This window comes from Bombina bombina, chromosome 6 (assembly GCF_027579735.1).
Source record: "Bombina bombina isolate aBomBom1 chromosome 6, aBomBom1.pri, whole genome shotgun sequence".
Lineage (NCBI taxonomy): Eukaryota > Metazoa > Chordata > Amphibia > Anura > Bombinatoridae > Bombina > Bombina bombina.
The window spans coordinates 936,565,587-936,588,730 of NC_069504.1; positions in this window are offsets into that span (position 1 = coordinate 936,565,587).

Consider the following 23,144-nt stretch of genomic DNA (forward strand, 5'->3'; position numbering starts at 1 on the left):
CAATTCTTTTTTGTTTGTCTCCTGTTTGTTATAGGGGAGTTTAAGTCAGATAATAAATTGAAATTAAATAAAATTGACCTCTAGGTCAGATATCTGTTTAATTTTTAAAATTTCCCCCAATTGCCCCCCAAATTTAATGTAGTGTGCTTTATTAGAAAAATAAAAAAATAGCATGTTTTTATTATTTATAACTGCAGGAGGCAGTTTTAAAGGGTTAAAAGTGGCGGGTGTGGGGTGTTAGTAAAAAAAATGGAACTAGAAAGTGCCTTTCGCCCTTTACATTGCGGTCTATGGGGACTGTGTCATACCTGTAAATATATTAACAAATAAATATATATGTATATATTCATATTTGCTGCGAAAGTTACCCCCTTCTCTGCTCTAGTTCTCATGCCATGTCTGACAGCATGAGAACGAGGCTACCATTGGAGCCTAAAGAAGGACGCTCCATTTGTGTGTGCTGGTATTACTAAGTTTAGCGCAAATATAGCTTTTGCAGAAGTGATATTTTGCTTTCAACTTGTAATCTGGACCAATAAGGGAAGATGGCATGTTTATTAAGGGGACATTCAAACTAGAAAAAGTGTCAAAGTAAAATATTCCTTTCAAACATACCTTGTCAAATTTGAATTTTTAATAAATCTAAATAAATTGGGCATTTTGCTTACAGTTGTGCTCAGTGGAGGCTCCTCTATATGAGCACTTGAGCATGTGAACCCCCTGGCCCTGCTGGACCCCCTGGCCCTGCCGAACAAAAAAAAAAGAGTGAGAAATAAAAAAACAAATTAAAATTTTAAACTTTTTTTGAGGAATAATACAATTTTAAACCTGTTTGGCTCAATAAATAAAAAAAAATCCTCCAGGCTCTACTGCAGTGTACCTAAAAAACAAAAATTGCCATTTTTACTACTATCTATCGCACAGCACAGTATGTGCGATAGATAGAAGTATAGGCAAAATCCCTTTCCATTGTCAGCCTGCATTGTCTGCAGCACCGCCCACAACCCAGCCCATAGCCTTCCTAATCGCACAGCTTTCAGTGTGCGAGTGAGAGCCAGCTGTCATGTGACACTTGCACACTAAGAGCTGTGTGTGTCGGAGGAGGAGCATCGTGGGTTACATTTCAGAATAGATAGTGTGGAGGTGCAGAGCAGAGAAGCTGCTGTAGCAGTTAGGTCAGCTGCCGTTAGGTATCAGGCATCCGGTTGCAGAGAAAATGAAGGGGAGATTAGAAAATTTATTTATTATTGTAAATTAATACTTTTACGTTTTTTCACAAAAGTCTGTGACATTTACTTTTCCAAGGCTTTAAGGATTCTGTGTAGAATGCTAGAGAAAACTGTACTGTATTGTTTATATCAATGGAAATGATCTCTTTTCAAACATGCCATGTGCTTAGAAGGGAGGACTATCTGTTCATATTTTTTATTTATTTATTTTACATTCCAGGCAAAACGGTGCAATTTAACATAAAACATGCAGCAAACACGCCCTCCTGTGTCAAACTTTTTTATGGTCAGGAGGAGATGTAGTGGCACTGACCTTTGCATATTACTATAGCAACTTTAGTACTTTGCTCACTTCATCCCTCCCCCGTGGTGACCCTGCAGACTCACGGTACTTATACTGAAGGGGGATTTATGTTGTACCTTCTTTAAAATAGGTAAAACACGTTATTGTTATTTCATATTTATCACAGTGAAAAGTTATATTATTTATAATGGTTGTGGGGGGAGAACAGGCAAATTTATTTAGTGAGTAAAATAAAAAAAAAAGATTTCTTGAAAAAACATACTGATGTTTATCACAATGGCCACTTTAATGTTTATAATATGCACACATGCACACTAAACAAACTTACACATTCACACACACACACACTACACATTTACACACATACTATACATACACACACACACACACAGTACACAAAATACACTACATACATACAAATATACACATTCACACACATACATACTACACATACAGTATACACACATTCACACACATATACATACTACGAATATAACACATTCAGATTATTTACAATATGATTACCACTAACTGAACCAGATTATACCTGAGATCTCCCATATTCTTAAACTAAACTGGATGAGGGAAAAAATAATATATATATATATATATATATATATATGCCTAGTTCATCCATTGTGAACCCCCATTTGAATAGCCCACGAGCCGCCACTGGTTATCCTGCAGAAACATTGGCCTAATCTTATTAGGTAAATTGCTGACAAAAATGCTGCTGGGTTTTGTGGTACCCTACTCGTAACCTGTACTTCAGAGATTGGAATATATTGAACTGCTGGCAATGTATCCCAATCAAAGCCTAGCTAACTTCCTAATACCACCTACACCATGTCTTAGCTACACTCCCCTGAAACACACATCTAACTCCTACAGACTGCCTACACCTACATCATGTCCTAAATATACTCCCCCTTGAACGTCCAACTAACTCCAACAGAATGTCTACACCTACGTAATGTCTGCAATCTACCTGTCTAATATAGTATAAAATAAACAACTATTACAACAATAGGAGCTATGTCGCTACATTTATATCTGGCAGTGGTCCTCTAGAGCAGTGCTCTTCTTCCTTCTTCAGTCTTCCATCGTGTTTCTTCTTCTTCCATCTTTCATCTGATCCATCTTTTCTTCTTATCTTTTTATCTTCTTGCAGAGGTCCTCTTCATGAGGTCACCGCCACACATCGAAGCTTGAATGCGAGGTTACTTCTTATAAATGGTAGTCTTTGCATTTCTATTGGCTGATTTTTTAATTCGTAGTCCAATCAACCAATAGAATAAAATATTATTCTATTGGTTGATTGGGTTAAGAATGAAAATAAATCAGCCAATAGAGGACCTCTGCAAGAAGATAAGAAGAAAAGAAGGATCAATTGGAAGATGCAAGAAAAAGGAAGAAGATGGAAGACAGAAGATGGAAGAAGTGGACCGCTGCAAAAAAATGTCCTGGAGGAACACAGCCATGAAGAAAGGAGAAGTGCTGGTTTCAAGTTGGTGAGTACAAACCTTTGGGTTTAGCATTCGGATTTTTTGGGGGTGAGCTTTTTTATTTTTAAGCTTAAGGTATTTTTCCCTTTTAGGCTTTTTAGTTTAGAATTTTATTAGAATAGGGCTTCAATGCTTTTGACAAAAAGAGCTGAAATCACTTTAGTGCAATCCCCTACCAAATTCCCTTTTCAGGGCAATCTTTTTTTAGGATAGGATTATTTTCTAGTTAAGTTATTTTTTTAGTTTAGGCCAAAAAGGGAGCGTAGAGCATAATTTAACGCCACTGCAACTCTCAATACCAGCGTTGCTTACGGACGCGGCCAGCTTCAAAAACGTGCTCGTGCACGATTCTCCCATAGAAAACAATGGGGCTGTTTGAGCTGAAAAAAAACCTAACACCTGCAAAAAAGCTGCGTTCAGCTCCTAACGCAGCCCCATTGTTTTCTATGGGGAAACACTTCCTACGTCTGCACCTAACACTCTAACATGTACCCCGAGTCTAAACACCACTAACCTTGCACTTATTAACCTCTAATCTGCCGCCTCCGCTATCGCTGACACCTGCATATATTTTTTAACCCCTAATCTGCCGCTCCGTAAACCGCCGCTACTTACATTATCCCTATGTACCCCTAATCTGCTGCCCCTAACACCGCCAACCCCTATATTATATTAATTAACCCCTAATCTGCCCCCCACAATGTCGCCTCCACCTGCCTACACTTATTAACCCCTAATCTGCCGACCGGACCGCGCCGCTATTATAATAAAGTTATTAACCCCTAATCCGCCTCACTCCCGCCTCAATAACCCTATAATAAATAGTATTAACCCCTAATCTGCCCTCCCTAACATCGCCGACACCTAACTTCAAACATTAACCCCTAATCTGCCGACTGGAGCTCACCGCTATTCTAATAAATGTATTAACACCTAAAGCTAATTCTAACCCTAACCCTAACACCCCCCTAAGTTAAATATAATTTTTATCTAACAAAATAAATTAACTATTATTAAATAACTTATTCCTATTTAAAGCTAAATACTTACCTGTAAAATAAACCCTAATATAGCTACACTATAAATTATAATTATATTATAGCTATTTTAGGATTTATATTTATTTTACAGGTAACTTTGTATTTATTTTAACCAGGTACAATAGATATTAAATAGTTAAGAACTATTTAATAGCTAAAATAGTTAAAATAATTACAAAATTACCTGTAAAATAAATCCTAACCTAAGTTACAATTAAACCTAACACTACACTATCAATAAATTAATTAAATACAATATCTATAAATAAATACAATGAAATAAACTAACTAAAGTACAAAAAATAAAAAAGAACTAAGTTACAAAAAATAAAAAAATATTTACAAACATTAGAAAAATATTACAACAATTTTAAACTAATAACACCTACTCTAAGCCCCCTAATAAAATAACAAAGCCCCCCAAAATAAAAAAATGCCCTACCATATTCTAAATTAAAAAAGTTCAAAGCTCTTTTACCTTACCAGCCCTGAACAGGGCCCTTTGCGGGGCATGCCCCAGAGAATTCAGCTCTTTTGCCTGTAAAAAAAACACATACAATACCCCCCCCAACATTACAACCCACCACCCACATACCCCTAATCTAACCCAAACCCCCCTTAAATAAACCTAACACTAAGCCCCTGAAGATCTTCCTACCTTATCTTCACCTTGCCGGGTATCACCGATCGGTCCTGGCTCCAAAATCTTCATCCAACCCAAGCGGGGGCTGGCGATCCATAATCCTGCGGCTGAAGAGGTCCAGAAGAGGCTCCAAAGTCTTCATCCTATCCGGGAAGAAGAGGCGATCCAGACCGGCAACCATCTTGATCCAAGCGGCATCTTCTATCTTCATCCGATGAGGAACGGCTCCATCGTGAAGACCTCCAGCGTGGATCGATCTTCTTCCTCCAACGTCCAACTGAAGAATGACGGTTCCTTTGCGTCCCTCGAATTCCAATTGGCTGATAGGATTCTATCAGCCAATCGGAATTAAGGTAGGAAAATTCTGATTGGCTGATGGAATCAGCCAATCAGAATCAAGTTCAATCCGATTGGCTGATCCGATCAGCCAATCAGATTGAGCTCGCATTCTATTGGCTGATCAGAACAGCCAATAGAATGCGAGCTCAATCTGATTGGCTGATTGAATCAGCCAATCGGATTGAACTTGATTCTGATTGGCTGATTCCTTTGTGGCAGATTATTAGTGGTTTAGGGGTAAAGTAGTGTTGGGTTAATTTGCGGTGGTGGTTTATGTTGGTTTAGGGGCACATAGTTCTATGTATTTGGCTTAGTGTCATATTTTTAAAGGGGATTTTTACTTCAAATCATCAATGTTGCTGCTGATTGCAATGTATAGTAAAATGCCTCTAAGTGATGCTGTCTTTAAAGAGTAATGTTGTCATTTTTTAATATTTTGCCGGCATTGTGAACATTGTGTTGGCTCCCTTTTAAATATATTGCCACCTATCAATACCATTTACGTCTTCATTGTAACTGAGACTATAGTAACAATCTATTTTCAGTGTGTAATTTAATTATCTTTTTATTATTTAAACAATTCCTCTGTGTACCTTGGATTAATTGCCAATTTATCAGCTAGATTACGAGTTTTGCGTTATAGTGAAAAAACAGCGTTATCAGGTTATAACGCTGCTTTTTCACTACCGCTGGTATTACGAGTTTTGGCCTTACCACAAATCAATTTACGCAAATTATGTATAGTCTTTATTCAATGGGATTATAATAGCGCCGGTATTGTCCTGGGAGGCCAAATAGTGAGCGATACACCCTATCCCGTCAAGATTCGTAACGCATTCTAAAGTCAGTAGTTATTAATTTTACACTACAAAGCTGTAGCATAAAACTCATAACTAAAGTGCTAAAAAGTACACTAACACCCATAAAATACCTATTAACCCCTAAACCAAGGCCCTCCCGCATCGCAAACACTAAAATAAAATTATTAACTCCTAATCTACCGCTCCGGACATAGCCGGCACTATAATAAACATATTAACCCCTAAACTGCCACACTCCCACATCTCAAACACTAGTTAAATATTATTAACCCCTAATCTGCCGCCCCCAATGTCGCCGCCACCTACAAAAATGTATTAACACCTAATCTGACGCTCCGACATAGCCGTCACTAGAATAAACATATTAACCCCTAAACCGCTGCACTCCTGCATCACAAACACTAGTTAAATATTATTAACCTCTAATCTGCTGTCCCTAACATCGCCACCACCTACCTACATTTATTAACCTCTAATCTGCAGGCCCCAACGTCGCCGCCACTATACTAAAGTTATTAACCCCTAACCCTAAATCTAATCCTAACCCCCTAACTTAAACATAATTTAAATACATCTAAATAAAACTTACTATTAATAACTATATAATTCATATTTAAAACTAAATACTAACCTGTAAAATAAACCCTAAACTAGCTACAAAATAACTGTGAAGAATAAGCCCAGGCGCCAACAGTACGGAGGCTAAGGTTAGGTATGAAAATGAACTATGTCGTGTACTATAAAAATGTTATAAAAATGTTAAAACAATTTATTGTACAGAAGTAAAGATAAAACATAAAATAAAAATAAAGATGGTAAAATACAATGCTTCGTAAAAACACAATATTACATGTGCATGGATCCACGCTAATAAAATATAATATGTATAAAATCTTCAGAGCATAAACACATAGTAGAAGTGAACTCGCTGAAATTGAGTTAACAATATAAAAGCTAATCCTTAGTGGTAACTATGAGTGAATAAAAATCATAAGTGAATACAATTCAATTGACAATAAAAATAATAAATCCAGATGACAATAAAAATATATAACAATAAAAAATATCCAAATGACAAAAGAATATAAAAAATGTGACAGTGTTCCAATACTTAATGTTCCAAAAAAACGATGTAACAGTGTTCCAATACTTAATGTTCCAAAAAAAAAACGATGAAATAAGTGTCAATCCTGTGTTGGGAAATGCAAAGAAAAATGTAAAAAATGTGTCAATCCTTGGTTTTCTGTGGAACTAAAATAAAAAAGATAAAAAAGATGCAAAAAGAGGGGACCAAAAGAAGTCAGAGATTTATGTGGAGTTAAATCCCTGTGTTCAGTGTTGTTGTCCTTATGCCTTAGTGTATGATATCCTTCTCCCTTGGAGTGTGGGGGCCCAGGGGAGCTCTGCCCCAGTGGATAATACCAAAAAGTGCTGAGTGCAAAGATTTCAACAAAAAATACAAAAATAAAAATAGAAATAGAAACTCAAAAATAGAAACCTGTGAATAAAAAATATATACACAATGTGTAAAACGATTACAGATGAGTACTCCTATTGAAATTATGCTTACCACAGGTTTCTATTTTTGAGTTTCTATTTCTATTTTTATTTTTGTATTTTTTGTTGAAATCTTTGCACTCAGCACTTTTTGGTATTATCCACTGGGGCAGAGCTCCCTTGGGCCCCCACACTCCAAGGGAGAAGGATATCATACACTAAGGGATAAGGACAACAACACTGAACACAGGGATTTAACTCCACATAAATCTCTGACTTCTTTTGGTCCCCTCTTTTTGCATCTTTTTTATCTTTTTTATTTTAGTTCCACAGAAAACCAAGGATTGACACATTTTTTACATTTTTCTTTGCATTTCCCAACACAGGATTGACACTTATTTCATCGGTTTTTTTTGGAACATTAAGTATTGGAACACTGTTACATCGTTTTTTTGGAACATTAAGTATTGGAACACTGTCACATTTTTTATATTCTTTTGTCATTTGGATATTTTTTATTGTTATATATTTTTATTGTCATCTGGATTTATTATTTTTATTGTCAATTGAATTGTATTCACTTATGATTTTTATTCACTCATAGTTACCACTAAGGATTAGCTTTTATATTGTTAACTCAATTTCAGCAAGTTCACTTCTACTATGTGTTTATGCTCTGAAGATTTTATACATATTTTATTAGCGTGGATCCATGCACATGTAATATTGTGTTTTTACGAAGCATTGTATTTTACCATCTTTATTTTTATTTTATGTTTTATCTTTACTTCTGTACAATAAATTGTTTTAACATTTTTATAACATTTTTATAGTACACAACATAGTTCATTTTCATACCTAACCTTAGCCTCCGTACTGTTGGCACCTGGGCTTATTCTTCACAGTTCTCTTTCTTTAGGTGGGAGCTAGGTACCACCGCCTTAGGCTCACAAGGTTTCTGTTGACGCTGGGGTATATTACTGTATCTTTAACCTAGCTACAAAATAACTCATAGTTACATTGTATCTACAGTATCGTATGGTTTATTTTTATTTTACAGGCAAGTTTGTATTTATTTTAACTAGGTAGAATAGTTACTAAATAGTTATTAACTATTTACTAACTACCTAGCTAAAATAAATACAAATTGACATGTAAAATAAAACCTAACCTGTCTTACACTAACACCTAACATAACCCTACAATTAAATTCTCTAAATGAAAAACAATTAACTAAATTCAATACAATTAGCAAAATTACAAAAACAAACACTAAATTACAGAAAATAAAAAAACAAATTACAAGATCTTTAAACTAATTACACCTAATCTAATAGCCCTATCAAAATAAAAAATCCCCCCAAAAATAAAAAAACCCTAGCCTAAACTAAACTACCAATAGCCCTTAAAGGGACATGCCACCCACATTTTTTCTTTTATGATTTAGAAAGAGAATGCAATTTTAAACATCTTTCTAATTTACTTATATTATCTAATTTGTTTTATTCTCTTGATATTCTTTGATGAAAAGCATATCTAGATATGCTCACTAGCTGCTGATTGGTTGCTGCACATAGAAGTCTCGTGTGATTGGCTCACCATGTGCATTGTTTTTTCTTCAACTAAGGATATTTAAAAATGAAGCAAAATAAATAATGGAAGTAAATTGTAATGTTGTTTAAATTTCTATTCTCTATCTGAAGCATGAAAGAAAGATTTTGGGTTTAGTGGCCCTTTAAAAGGGCCTTTTGCGGTGCATTGCCCCAAAGAATTCAGCTCTTTTACCTCTCAAAAAAAAAATACAAACAACCACCCCAACAGTAAAACCCACAAACCACACAACCAACCCCCCAAATAAAAGCCTAACTAAAAAAACCTAAGCTCCCCATTGCCCTGAAAAGGGCATTTGGATGGGCATTGCCCTTAAAATGGCATTTGGCTCTATTGCAGCCCAAACCCCTAATCTAAAATAAAACCCACCCAATACACCCTTAAACAATAAAAAAAATACACACTGATTAAACAGCGCTAACTGCCAGAGAAGGTTCCATATCACTGTGATATGAGAAAATAAATCTTAGTGGAACCACTTCAGAATAAATAAATATAATAACAAGTGTGCATAAAAAATTTTTTTGGAAAAGAGCATACATACAAAACAAAATAGAGAAGAAGAAAATACAAATCCTATGGTATATGCAACAAATTATTTCCAGAAATGGAAAACCATACAATAAAATACACAGTTAATTAAAAATCATACCATACGAGATCTGCTGCAGCCACTTGACCGGAGGTGTCCTGCGTGCCTCCCGGAGTAAAATAGAATCCCAGAATCTGTAGAAAAAACACAAGCGCAAACAGACTCAAGTGTAGATTAATAAAACAAACGCACCACGCTATAAAGTTGCACTTACAGTGTGAAATATTTAATTAGGCATTTGTTACAAACTTATCAATAGCCAGGATGAATCGTCCATAAACAGGTAGGGTGGATAGAAGTCCTTTAAACAAAACTTTAGGAGTCCCTCAAGATGATCGTCATGGGACACAATGATTCAATCCCTTGCAGGCATCCGTACCCGTGACTCAAATTGCAATAGTCGTGTTGAAAACTCAGATGCCGATGAAGTCACTATGGAGCACTACGGGTCCTCAGGGAGTACAAAGCAGGCCTCAACGCATTTCAACCACCAACGTGCGGTCTTTCTCAGGAGGTGAAGTGAATGCCTTGTCTTGCGATGCAGGCTAATAAATAGCCACCAGGCTCATTTCATTGGTGCCATAACATCTGTCAATTTACTAGCCTGTTAGCATGTTAAACTCTATTCTGAGCAAAGCTATAAAACATACTTAGAAATGCATAATAATAATAATTAAAAATTAAAAATTAAAAACATAACTTTATTAAATACATATTGGATGTGATAAAAAACTTTCATTAAAAAAAGCTGTTAAAACTGACATAAAATTAATATTTATATCTGATATATTAATATCAAAAATGTATATACACATTATTTCTTTCTTTTTTAAGGTGTGAAACAACTATGTGAAAAAACAATAGAAGAGAACAATGTAAAAAAGAAAAAAATATTAATTTCTGGTAACTGAAAAAATTATTTGTAAAAAACAGACAGATATCAGACTGATACCAGACCTATATTCTATAGTGTTTCATTTATGTTAAGTATAAGTACATTATAATAATAATAATAATAATAATAATAATAATAATAATAATAATAATAATAATAATAATAGTGGTGATGATTCACTTATAATCTATAATATTTAACTTATACTATGGGCTGGTATTTTTACTGAAATACATTGAGGGGGAACAGCCATTAAATTACTTTTTACTATATTCATTAAATATGTTTTACCTGGAACAATTGTAATGTAATACATACAATATGAATTTCTTTAGATATAATTTATTTCAATTGTTGTATATTCTTTGATATATAATAAGACTAATACAACTACTCTCCCTATCTCCACTATCTACTATAAGTGAAATAATCACCTCACATGAAGACAGCTAAATCTAAATCCACATTGAGACCACCTGGACACAGACAATTTAACTTCTGTATCCAGTATGTCTCACGTTTACGGAGTGAAAGTAATCTATTTGGAATTGTGCGGGGTATCCAATCAATTACCTGTACCTTCAAACATCTAGAATCTTCACCATGTACATCTCTGAAATGTAGGGGGACACTGTGATTATCCATTTTATTTTTAATATTATTAAGGTGTTCTGACACTCTCCACCTGATCTTCCTTTTGGTGCGACCCACGTACATTAGGTCACACCCACATGTTAGTAAATATACCACGTATGTAAAATCACATGTACAGTGACACTGGATTTGGAAATTTCAGGATTTATCACTATTTGTGAAGCTTGGTTCATTGTTCACATGTTTACACATTCCACAGTTGTGTTTACTACACTTATATGTGCCCTCTTTTAGGCTCAACCAATTACTCTTGTTTGATGTTGTTTTCTCTCTTTTGGCAGGTTTTAATTTACTAGGGGCTAGTAAGTTCCTCAAATTTCTGCCCTTCCTAAAGGTAATTGAAGGATGTTTAGGTAATGAGGATGTTAACAAACTATCTGATTTTAATATGCCCCAATGTTTATTGAGGACCTCTTTAATAATTGTATGTCCTTCATTAAAGGTCGTGATAAATCTAATTTGATCCTGATTTTGTCTAACATGTTGGTGGTCTCTTTCTTTAACAAGGAGTCCTTTGTTCGCCCCAAAGCCTTGGTCCTAGAGTTATCTATCCTGACCGGATCATAACCCTTAACTATAAACTTATTGGTCAAAATGTCTGCTTCTTTATTGAAGTCATTAATAGAACTACAATTTCTTCTTAATCTGAGAAACTTGCTATATGGAATATTATCTTTCCAATTACATTGATGTGCACTCTTATAGTCAATGAAGCTGTTTCTTTCAGTTGGCTTCCTATAATTGGTTACTGCTATTTTATTTTCATTATTGACAAATAATCGCAGATCAAGAAATTCAATTTCAGTTTGAGAATGATTTTCAGTAAATTTAAAGTTATAATCATTATTATTGATATATTTGACAAATTCATCAACCAAGGTGAGGTCCCAGTCTTGAGAAAGGTCTTCACAGACCGAAACGCGTAGAAAACTGGTATTACGGCTCAGGAGTACTAGGTAAGCCAAATACTTATCATCCATATTGTTAGAGGCATTATTGCACTATGTCCTTTTCTGTTTTTTCCTTAGGCAACTGAGGGATTATTAACACAACGCAAACCAAATTTGAAATCCATCATAACTGGAAGTGAATAATTATCAGTGATACAACACTATTTTCACCATCAGCTTATGAATAATTTTTGATCATTTTTTGACCACAGTTTTATTTTGAGGTGTACACCTTGTTTTTTTACACAGTTTTTTGACACTTTTTTGAGTACCTTTTTGATTTTTTAAACCTGGCATTTCAGGATCGCAAATTGGATCAGATTTGGAGTTTTTTCCTTGGAACATTACACACACACATATATATCTTTTAGGACATAATCTTTTGGGACACTTTTTTTTTTTTGAGACTTTTTTTTGGAGATATTTTATTTCTTGTTTCTTTGAACATGTTCGTTTACTATACTCACCACAATTTGAAAACAATTTATTAGTTTGCTTTTGGGATCATTTGAACACTGCTTAATTTTATCACTTTGTCACCACTTTATGAACATTATTTATGCATCTGGACCAGTACACATGCAATAGATTAACATCTTTGCTTATCTAATTCATTATTGCAAATATAGCCTATTTGTACAACTATTAACAACGCAATACCACTGTTTAAGTATATCAACACTGCTCTAAAGTATTTTTATATAACTGTATTTTTATTGTAATTTTATTGTTATTGTATTTTTATTGTAATTTAATGCCATTGTTGATTGTATACTTTTATTTGATTGTGTTTTTTATTGCAATTTTTTGTTGATTTTTAAGAGGTTTAATAAAATAAAAAAAAATTAAACCTTATATCTTCTAATATTGAATTCACAAACGTTGACATAAGCGTGGGCACCACCTTCAGCTACATGCACCTTAATAGGGAATGTAGCGCTTTTCTTTTGGCACAGTGTATACAATTTATATTGGAACACAATTATTTCGTTTTCGAAGGTGTGTATTACAGACAGATTAGAGGCACAGCGATGGGCACAACATTTGCACCATCATATGCAAATGTGTATATGCACACCTTCGAAAATGAATTCATATGGAAGAAACATTGGTTCAGTAGTAATATAGTCAAATATCAGAGATATATTGACAACGTGATTATTCTATGGGAGGGGGACCTCACCTTGGTTGATGAATTTGTCAAATATATCAATAATAATGATTATAACCTTAAATTTACTGAAAATCATTCTCAAACTGAAATTGAATTTCTTGATCTGCGATAATTTGTCAATTATTGAAATAAAATAAAGAAAGAAACAGCTTCATTGACTATAAGAGTGCACATCAACGTAATTGGAAAGATAATATTCCATATAGCCAGTTTCTCAGATTAAGAAGAAATTGTAGTTCTATTAATGACTTCAATAAAGAAGCAAACATTTTGGCCAATAAGTTTAAAGTTAAGGGTTATGATCCGGTCAGGATAGATAACTCTAGGACCAAGGCTTTGGGGCGAATGAGGGACTCCTTTTTAAAGAAAGATGAACAGTGTTTGACAGGTAGAGACCACCAAAATGTTAGACAAAATCAGGATCAAATTAGATTTATCATGACCTTTAATGAAGGACATACAATTATTAAAGAGGTCTTCAATAAACATTGGGGCATATTAAAATCAGATAGTTTGTTAGCATCCTTAATACCTAAACATCCTTCAATTACCTTTAGGAAGGGCAGAAATTTGAGGAACTTACTAGCCCCATGTAAATTAAAACCTGCCAAAAGAGAGAAAACAACATCAAACAAGAGTAATTGGTTGAGCCTAAAAGAGGACACATATAAGTGTGGTAAACACAACTGTGGAATGTGTAAACATGTGAACAATGAACCAAGCTTCACAAATAGTGATAAATCCTGAAATTTCCAAATCCAGTGTCACTGTACATGTGATTTTACATACGTGGAATATTTACTAACATGTGGGTGTGACCTAATGTACGTGGGTCGCACCAAAAGGAAGATCAGGCGGAGAGTGTCAGAACACCTTAATAATATTAAAAATAAAATGGATAATCACAGTGTCCCCCTACATTTCAGAGATGTACATGGTGGAGATGCTAGATCTTTGAAGGTACAGGTAATTGATTGGATACCCCCCACAATTCCAAATAGATTACTTTCACTCCGCAAACATGAGACATACTGGATACAGAAGTAAAATTGTCTGTGTCCAGGTGGTCTCAACATGGATTTAGATTTAGTTGCCTTCATGTGAGGTGATTATTTCACTTATAGTAGATAGTGGAGATAGGGAGAGTAGTTGTATTAGTCTTATTATATATCAAAGAATATACAACAATTGAAATAAATTAAATCTAATGAAATTAATATTACATTACAATTGTTCCAGGTAAAACATATTTAATGAATATAGTAAAAAGTAATTTAATGGCTGTTCCCCCTCAATGTATTTCAGTAAAAATACCAGCCCATAGTATATTATAAGTGAATCATCACCACTATTATTATTATTATTATTATTATAATAATGTACTTATACTTAACATAAATGAAACACTATAGAATATGGGTCTGGTATCAGTCTTATATCTGTCTGTTTTTTACAAATAATTTTTTCAGTTACCAGAAATTAATATTTTTTTCTTTTTTATATTGTTCTCTTTTATCGTTTTTTTCATATAGTTGTTTCACACCTTAAAAAAGAAAGAAATAATGTGTATATACATTTTTGATATTAATATATCAGATATAAATATTCATTTTATGTCAGTTTTAACAGCTATTTTTAATCAAAGGTTTTTTTATCACATCCAATATGTATTTAATAAAGTTATGTTTTTAATTTTTAATTTTTAATTATTATGCATTTCTAAGAATGTTTTATAGCTTTGCTCAGAATAGAGTTTAACATGCTAACAGGCTAGGAAATTAACAGACGTTATGGCACCAATGAAATGAGCCTGGTGGCTATTTATTAGCCTGCATCGCAAGACAAGGCATTCACTTCACCTCTTGAGAAAGACTGCACGTTGGCGGTTGAAACGCGTTGAGGACTACTTTGCACTCTCTGCGGATCCGTAGTGCTCCATAGTGACGTCATCGGCATCAGAGTTTTCAACACGACTATTGCAATTAGAGTCACAAGTACAGATGCCTGCAAGGGATTGAATCATTGTGTCCCGTGACGATCATCTTGAGGGACTCCTGCAGTTTTGTTTAAAGGACTTCCACCCTACCTGTTTATGGACGATTCATCCTGGCTATTGATAAGTTTGTAACAAACGCCTAATTAAATATTTCACTCTGTAAGTGCAACTTTATAGCGTGGTGCATTTGTTTTATTAATCTACACTTGAGTCTGTTTGTGCTTGTGTTTTTTCTACAGACCCTTAAACAATTCTAACACTAACCCCCGAATATCCACTTACAGTTTTGAAGACCGGACATCCATCCTCAGCGAAGCGGCAGAAGTCTTCAGCTAATTGGCAAGAAGTCCTCAACAAAGCCGGCAGAAGTGGTCCTCCAGTTGGGCAGAAGTCTTCACCCAGACGGCATCTTCTATCTTCATCCTTCCGACGCAGAGCGGCTCTATCTTCAAGACATCCAAAGCAGAACATCCTCTTCAATCGATGGCTTCTTCTACAATGAAGGTTCCTTTAAATTACGTCATCCAAGATGGCGTCCATTAGATTCCGATTGGCTGATATAATTCTATCAGTCAATCTGAATAAAGGTTGAAAAAATTCTATTGGCTGATGCAATCAGCCAATAAGATTGAGCTTGCATTCTATTGGCTGATTGGAACAGCCAATATAATGCGAGCTCAATCCTATTGGCTGATTAGATCAGCCAATAGGATTGAAGTTCAATCCTATTGGCTGATTGGATCAGCCAATAGGATTTTTTTAACCTTAATTCCGATTGGCTCATAGTATTAAAGATGCTCCGCACCGGATGTCTTGAAGATGGAGCCACTCTGCGTGGGTGAAGACTTCTGCCCGTCTGGAGGACCAATTCTACTGGCTTCATTGAGGACTTCTTGCCGCTTGGATGAAGACTTCTTCCAGCTTTGTTGAGGATGGATGTCGGCTCTTCAAAACTGTAAGTGGATCTTCAGGGGTTAGTGTTAGGATTTTTTAAGGGTGTATTGGGTGGGTTTTATTTTTAGATTAGGGGTTTGGGCTGCAATAGAGCTAAATGCCCTTTTAAGGGCAGTGCCCATCCAAATTCGCTTTTCAAGGCAATGGGGAGCTTAAGTTTTTGTAGCCAGGCTTTTATTTGGGGGGTTGGTTGTGTGGGTGGTGGGTTTTACTGTTGGGGGGTTGTTAGATTAGGTATAATTAGTTTAAAGATCTTGTAATTTGTTTTTTATTTTCTGTAATTTAGTGTTTTTTTTGTAATTTAGCTAATTGTATCGCATTTAGTTAATTGTATTTATTTTAGGGAATTTTTTTAATTGTAGGGTTAGGTTAGGTGTTTCAATTTGTATTTATTTTAGCTAGGTAGTTATTAAATAGTTAATAATTATTTAGTAACTATTCTACCTAGTTAAAATAAATACAAACTTGCCTGTAAAATAAAAATAAAACCTAAGCTAGATATAATGTAACTATTAGTTATATTGTAGCTAGCTTAGGGTTTATTTTACAGGTAAGTATTTAGTTTTAAATAGGAATTATTTAGTTATTAATAGTAAGTTTTATTTAGATTTGTTTTAATTATATTTAAGTGAGGGAGGGTTAGGGTTAGACTTAGGGGTTAATAACTTTAGTATAGTGGCGGTGATGTTGAGGGCAGCAGATTAGGGGTTAATAAATGTAGGTAGGTGGTGGCGATGTTAGGGGAGGCAGATTAGGAGTTAATAATATTTAACTAGTGTTTGCGATAGAGTGCGGTGGTTTAGGGGTTAATATGTTTATTATAGTGGCGGTGATGTCTGGAGTGGCAGATTAGGGGTTAATAAGTAAAATGTAGGTGTCAGCGATGTAAGATTAGGGGTGTTTAGACTCAGGTTCATGTTAGGGTGTTAGGTGTAAACATAAATTTTGTTTCCCCATAGGAATCAATGGGGCTGAGTTACTGAGCTTTACGCTGCTTTATTGCAGGTGTTGGACTTTTTCTCAGCCGGCTCTCCCCATTGATGTCTATGGGGAAATCGTGCATGAGCACGTACAATCAGCTCACCGCTGACTTAAGCAGCGCTGGTATTGGAGTGCGGTATGGAGCTCAATTTTGCTCTACGCCCACTTCTTGTCTTTTAATGCTGCATTTACGAAAACCTGTAATACCATTGCTGTAGAAAAGTGAGAATAACGTGCAAGTTAGTACCACAATACCCTCATAACGCAAAACTCGTAATCATATGGTATTTAGTGATACTGTTTTGTTTTATTTTAGTTTCATTTCTTTTCTTGGAAGTGTTGTTGGCTATAATAAGGCTTATATTTTGTAGGTAGATATGACAGATTTGTTTGCTTTTGAAAAGATAGGTGATGGTTATTTAACTCAAGTTTATAAACAATATAGAAAATGATTTTATTTTGATGCTAATTACAAGTCAAAAGTAATTTTTATTACAATAGTCTAGAGCAGTTATGGCGAACCTTGGCACTCCAGATGTTTCAGAACAACATTTCAATGATCCTTGACTGGACTTCAGAGAGTCTAAGCATCATGGGAAATATAGTTTTGAAACATCTGGAGTGCTAAGGTACACCATCACTAGTCACATGTTTACATCTGTATGTTGGGTAGAGCAGGTGCGCTAAATCCCTAGCATAATAGAATTATATGGGAGTAGGCAGTTAAACTTCATGTTTGATATTGCTGAACCACTAAGTTGATGGTGCATTAAGCTGAGGGTGCTCTAATCTGATAGTGCACAAGTAGTGGAGTTCTCCATGTAAGTCTGTGCTACACTAATAATAGCAAAGTTTTACTACAGGTCTCAAGTAGTGTAGGGGTAGTTAGTGTTGGGGGGTTGTGGCGATATAGTTGTTAATAGGTTTGGGGCTTATTGTGTTTGGGAGTGTGGTGGTATAGGGGTTAATATGTTAGGGGGTATTGGCAGTATAGGGGATAAGGAGTGCATAGGTAATATATATATAAAAGTGATCCAACAAGATGTTGAGAAAGCCATCCAAAATATTCAAAAGTGCTGACATTACTGTTTAAAGGAAGCATCACTGAGAGGTGTTTAACTATACACTGCAATGGGTGGTGATGCCCCAGGACATACTTGAAAACGAGAGAAATCTCAATTTATCCTTCCTGGTAAAATATTTTATAAATAAATAATGCTGGCAAAATATTCCAAACAGCATCGGCAGCATAGCACTGCAGAATCTGTTGGCACTTTACAAATAACTGATTATAATAATAATTGGCACCGACATTGGCAATATAAGGGATCCCTTTTAAATATATAGCACAGAGCCTAATAAATATGTACCCCATAACCAACAGAACTCACCACCGCAAACTAACCCTATACTATTTAAACCCTCAATCACCAGTAGCCCACCCCAATAAACTTCCTAACCTATTGACCTCATACTGCCATAACCCCCACCGCAATAACCCATACACTATTTAATCCCTATGCCACCAATACCCTCAATCACCCCCTAATATATTAACCCCTAAACTGCCAAGATCCCACACCACAAGCTTCGATAACCTATTAACTCCTAAACCACCAAAAATCTCACCACAAACACCCCCTTTCCTATTAACCCCTAAACTACCAATAACCCCACGCAAACACCCCTAACCTATTAACCCCTAAACTACAACAATACCCACCGCAAACACCCACAACCTATTAACACCTAAACCGCCACAACCCACAATGCAAACTACCACTACACTACTTAACTGCCTAACAGCTAACCTCCCAATACCCCAAACCTAACACACTCTAAGTTACACAAAAATAACAAACACTAACATTACAAAAATAAAAAATATATTACAAAAAAAACAAAGCACTACCAATCCTAAAAGTCCCCTTAAAAAACCCCTATACTAACCCTAAAACCTACTCTAACATTTGCCCTGAAAAGGGCGTATTGTAGGGAATTGCCTTAAAGTGATTAAGCTCTTTTACTTAGCAAAACAATCCCTAATCTAAAACCTAAACTAAAAATTGCCCTGATAAGGACATTCGGTAGGGCATTGACCTAAAGTAATTACAATTCTTTTGCCCAATAATAGAAACCTATCCTAAAAAAAAATTACTTATCCTAATAAAAAACCTATCCTAAAAATAAAAACCTATATTAAAAAAGATTGCCCAGAAAAGTGCATTTGGTTAAGCTTTTTCCTTAGAAGGGCATTTGGTAGGGCAAGGCCCTAAACTGAATATAGCTCTTTTGTCCATAAAACGCCCTATTCAAAAATAAATTCCTAAATTCTTACAATTCTTTTGCCCAATAATAGAAACCTATTCTAAAAAAATAACTTATCCTAAAAAAAAAACTATCCTAAAAATGGGCAAAAGAGCTATAATCACTTTTGGACACTGCCCTACTAAATGCCCTTATCCGTGCAATGCCCAACCAAATGCCTTTTTCAGGGCAATCTTTTTTTGTAGGATATATATTTTTTTTTTCCTTAAATTTTATTTTTAGGATACTTTTTTTTAAGAATATGTTTTTTGTTTATTTTTATTGAGCAAAAGAACTGTAATTAATTTAAGGAAATGTCCTACCAAATGTCTTTATCAGGGCAATTATTATTTTTTTTATGATAAGCTTTTTATTTGTGGTGTTACTGGGAATTACTTTCGTTTTAGATTTGGGTTGTTTTGCCAAGTAAAAGAGCTTAATCACTTTTGGGCAATGTCTTATAAAATGCTTTTTTTAGAGTAGGTTTTAGTGTTAGGTATGGTATTTTTTAAATTGGGGGGCGGGCTTTTTTTAGGGGACTTTACTTTTAGGATAGGCATAACTGTTTTTTTTTTTTTTTAATCTTTGGTAGTACTTTGAGTTTTTTTCAATGTGTTTTTTTTTTAATGTTAGTGTTATTTTGTGTAACTTACGAGTGTTAGGTTAGGTATTTGATTTTTAGTTTTACAGTAATACCACAACCAAATATTTTGATAGGTTTATCTATTTACCACTCTTTTTTTTTGGGGGGGGGGGTTTGCACTTGATTTGTAATGTAGAAATAATGCATTATATACCAATAGGCTAACATTTATCAATGTGCGAGTAAACAGGTAACCAATTAGGAAATCTGTCCACCAGTAATCACCAGTTGTTATCACTAAGTGACCCAATTATATTTATGAATGACTGAGAACTACTAAATAAACAGAGACTATTGATTGATCTGCATTACCATGGGGATTGTGGTCACTCAGTGGTTATTAAATTATCAGTGATCTTTTGGATATTGGTGAACACTGAGACTGGTGAGTTTTCAGTGACAAGTAAAATGACTTGTGATTGATGACCACTGAGGGATAGACCATTTACTATGGAAGAACTGTAGACCACTGGATGACCGGTGAACACTGAGTGAACAGTGAACACTGAGTGACTAGTGTTTATTCAGTGACCACTGAGTGACCAATGACCACAGATTGACCCATGAATGAGCAGTAACCACTTAGTGACTGGTGACCACTAAGTGACCAATGAGTGGCCAGTGACCATTGAGTAACCACTGAGTGGCCAATGAGTGACCAGTGACCACTAAGTGATAGGTCACCACTGAGTGACCACTAAGTGAGCACTGAGTGACTGGTGCTTACTCAGTGGCTACTGAGTGACTGATGACCACTGAGTAACCACTGAAAGGCCAATGACAACTAAGTAACCACTGATTGACTGGTGACCATCAAGTTACCACTAAGTGAACAGTGACCACTGAGTAACCATTAACCACTGAGTGACCAATGTCCACTGAGTTAACAGTGACCACTGAGTTACCACTGAGTGATCATAATTACTGAATGACAAGTAAGTGATCACTCGGTGAATACTGATTGACCAGTGTTTATTGAGTTACTATTGAGTGACCAAAGACCACTGAGTGATAATTGAGTGACTGGTGACTGATGAGTGACCACTATGTGACCCTTGACCACTTGGGTTGTCTATTTTAAAATATTTATAATTCGGGGGGCCAGTTTTGAGAATTCGTCAGTTATGCTATACCAAATGGGCCTTCTAGTTACCAAAACAATAACAAAGCCATACATGCCTGTTAATTCTGTACACAGGGGTCCTAGAGAAGCTTTTAAAATCAACTTTTTTATGACTGCACAGGTTGTATGGAAATAATTTCTGTGAGAAACACAAAAGTATGCCAAATTATGATTATAGTTGGCATATATCTGACTGACAAAGGGCTGGATTACGAGTGGAGCCCTATTTAGTGCTCACGTATTACAAGTTGAAAGTATGAAGTTGTCGCTTGTGTGCTAACCTTACAGGCACAAAAACCATAAGTCAAAATATGATTTTGTTAACGTATTAGACCACAAAAGTCAATGGAGCATGAAAAGAGGAAAAAAATAAACTAACACCCTACTCATGCACAAACAGTGCTCTAAACCTGATATGAAATAATAATATTTCACATTCTAATGTTCTTCCCATAGCAGAATATGTTCTATTTATAGCTGATGCTATTTTGGTACAAGATATATATCTATACCTATATCCTTGATTATATGAATATTGCATAAATAATAAATAGGGACAGCAGGCAGGCTAGCACTCATGGTTAACATTTCATCCACCCAGGGTGCTTCCATATTATTGATAGTAGTAAAGAATGGGAATGCACTCACCAGGATTTCCAAAGTTACCAAAGTTACCTTTAATGTAACGTTTCAGGGTGTTCCCCCCTTTGTTAGACAATACAAAACACATATTTATTATTGTCTGAAGAAGGGGGTAACACTCTGAAACGTTACATTAAAGGTAACTTTGGAAATCCTGGCAAGTGCATCCCCATTCTTTACTACTATGTCTGTAAATACATATATACATAAATTAGATATATACTGTATATATATACACTGCTCAAAAAAATAAAGGGAACACTAAAATAACACATCCTAGATCTGAATGAATAAAATATTCTAATTAAATACTTTGTTCTTTACATAGTTGAATGTGCTGACAACAAAATCACACAAAAATTAAAAAATGGAAATCAAAATTTTCAACCCATGGAGGTCTGGATTTGGAGTCACACTCAAAATTAAAGTGGAAAAACACACTACAGGCAGATCCAACTTTGATGTAATGTCCTTAAAACAAGTCAAAATGAGGCTCAGTAGTGTGTGTGGCCTCCACGTGCCTGTATGACCTCCCTACAACGCCTGTGCATGCTCCTGATGAGGTGGCGGATGGTCTCCTGAGGGATCTCCTCCCAGACCTGGACTAAAGCATTCACCAACTCCTGGACAGTCTGTGGTGCAAAGTGAAGTTGGTGGATGGAGCGAGACATGATGTCCCAGATGTGCTCAATTGGATTCAGGTCTGGGGAACGGGTGGGCCAGTCCATAGCATCAATGCCTTCATCTTGCAGGAACTGCTGACACACTCCAGCCACATGAGGTCTAGCATTGTCTTGCATTAGGAGGAACCCAGGGCCAACCGCACCAGCATATGGTCTCACAAGGGGTCTGAGGATCTCATCTTGATACCTAATGGCAGTCAGGCTACCTCTGGCGAGCACATGGAGGGCTGTTCGGCCCCTCAAAGAAATGCCACCCCACACCATTACTGACCCACTGCCAAACTGGCCATGCTGGAGGATGTTGCAGGCAGCAGAACGTTCTCCACGGCGTCTCCAGACTGTCACATCTGTCAAATGTGCTCAGTGTGCCCCTGCTTTCATCTGTGAAGAGCACAGGGCGCCAGTGGCGAATTTGCCAATGTTGGTGTTCTCTGGCAAATGTCAAGCGTCCTGCACGGTGTTGGACTGTAAGCACAACCCCCACCTGTTGACGTTGGGTCCTCATACCACCCTCATGGAGTCTGTTTCTGACCGTTTGAGCAGACACATGCACATTTGTGG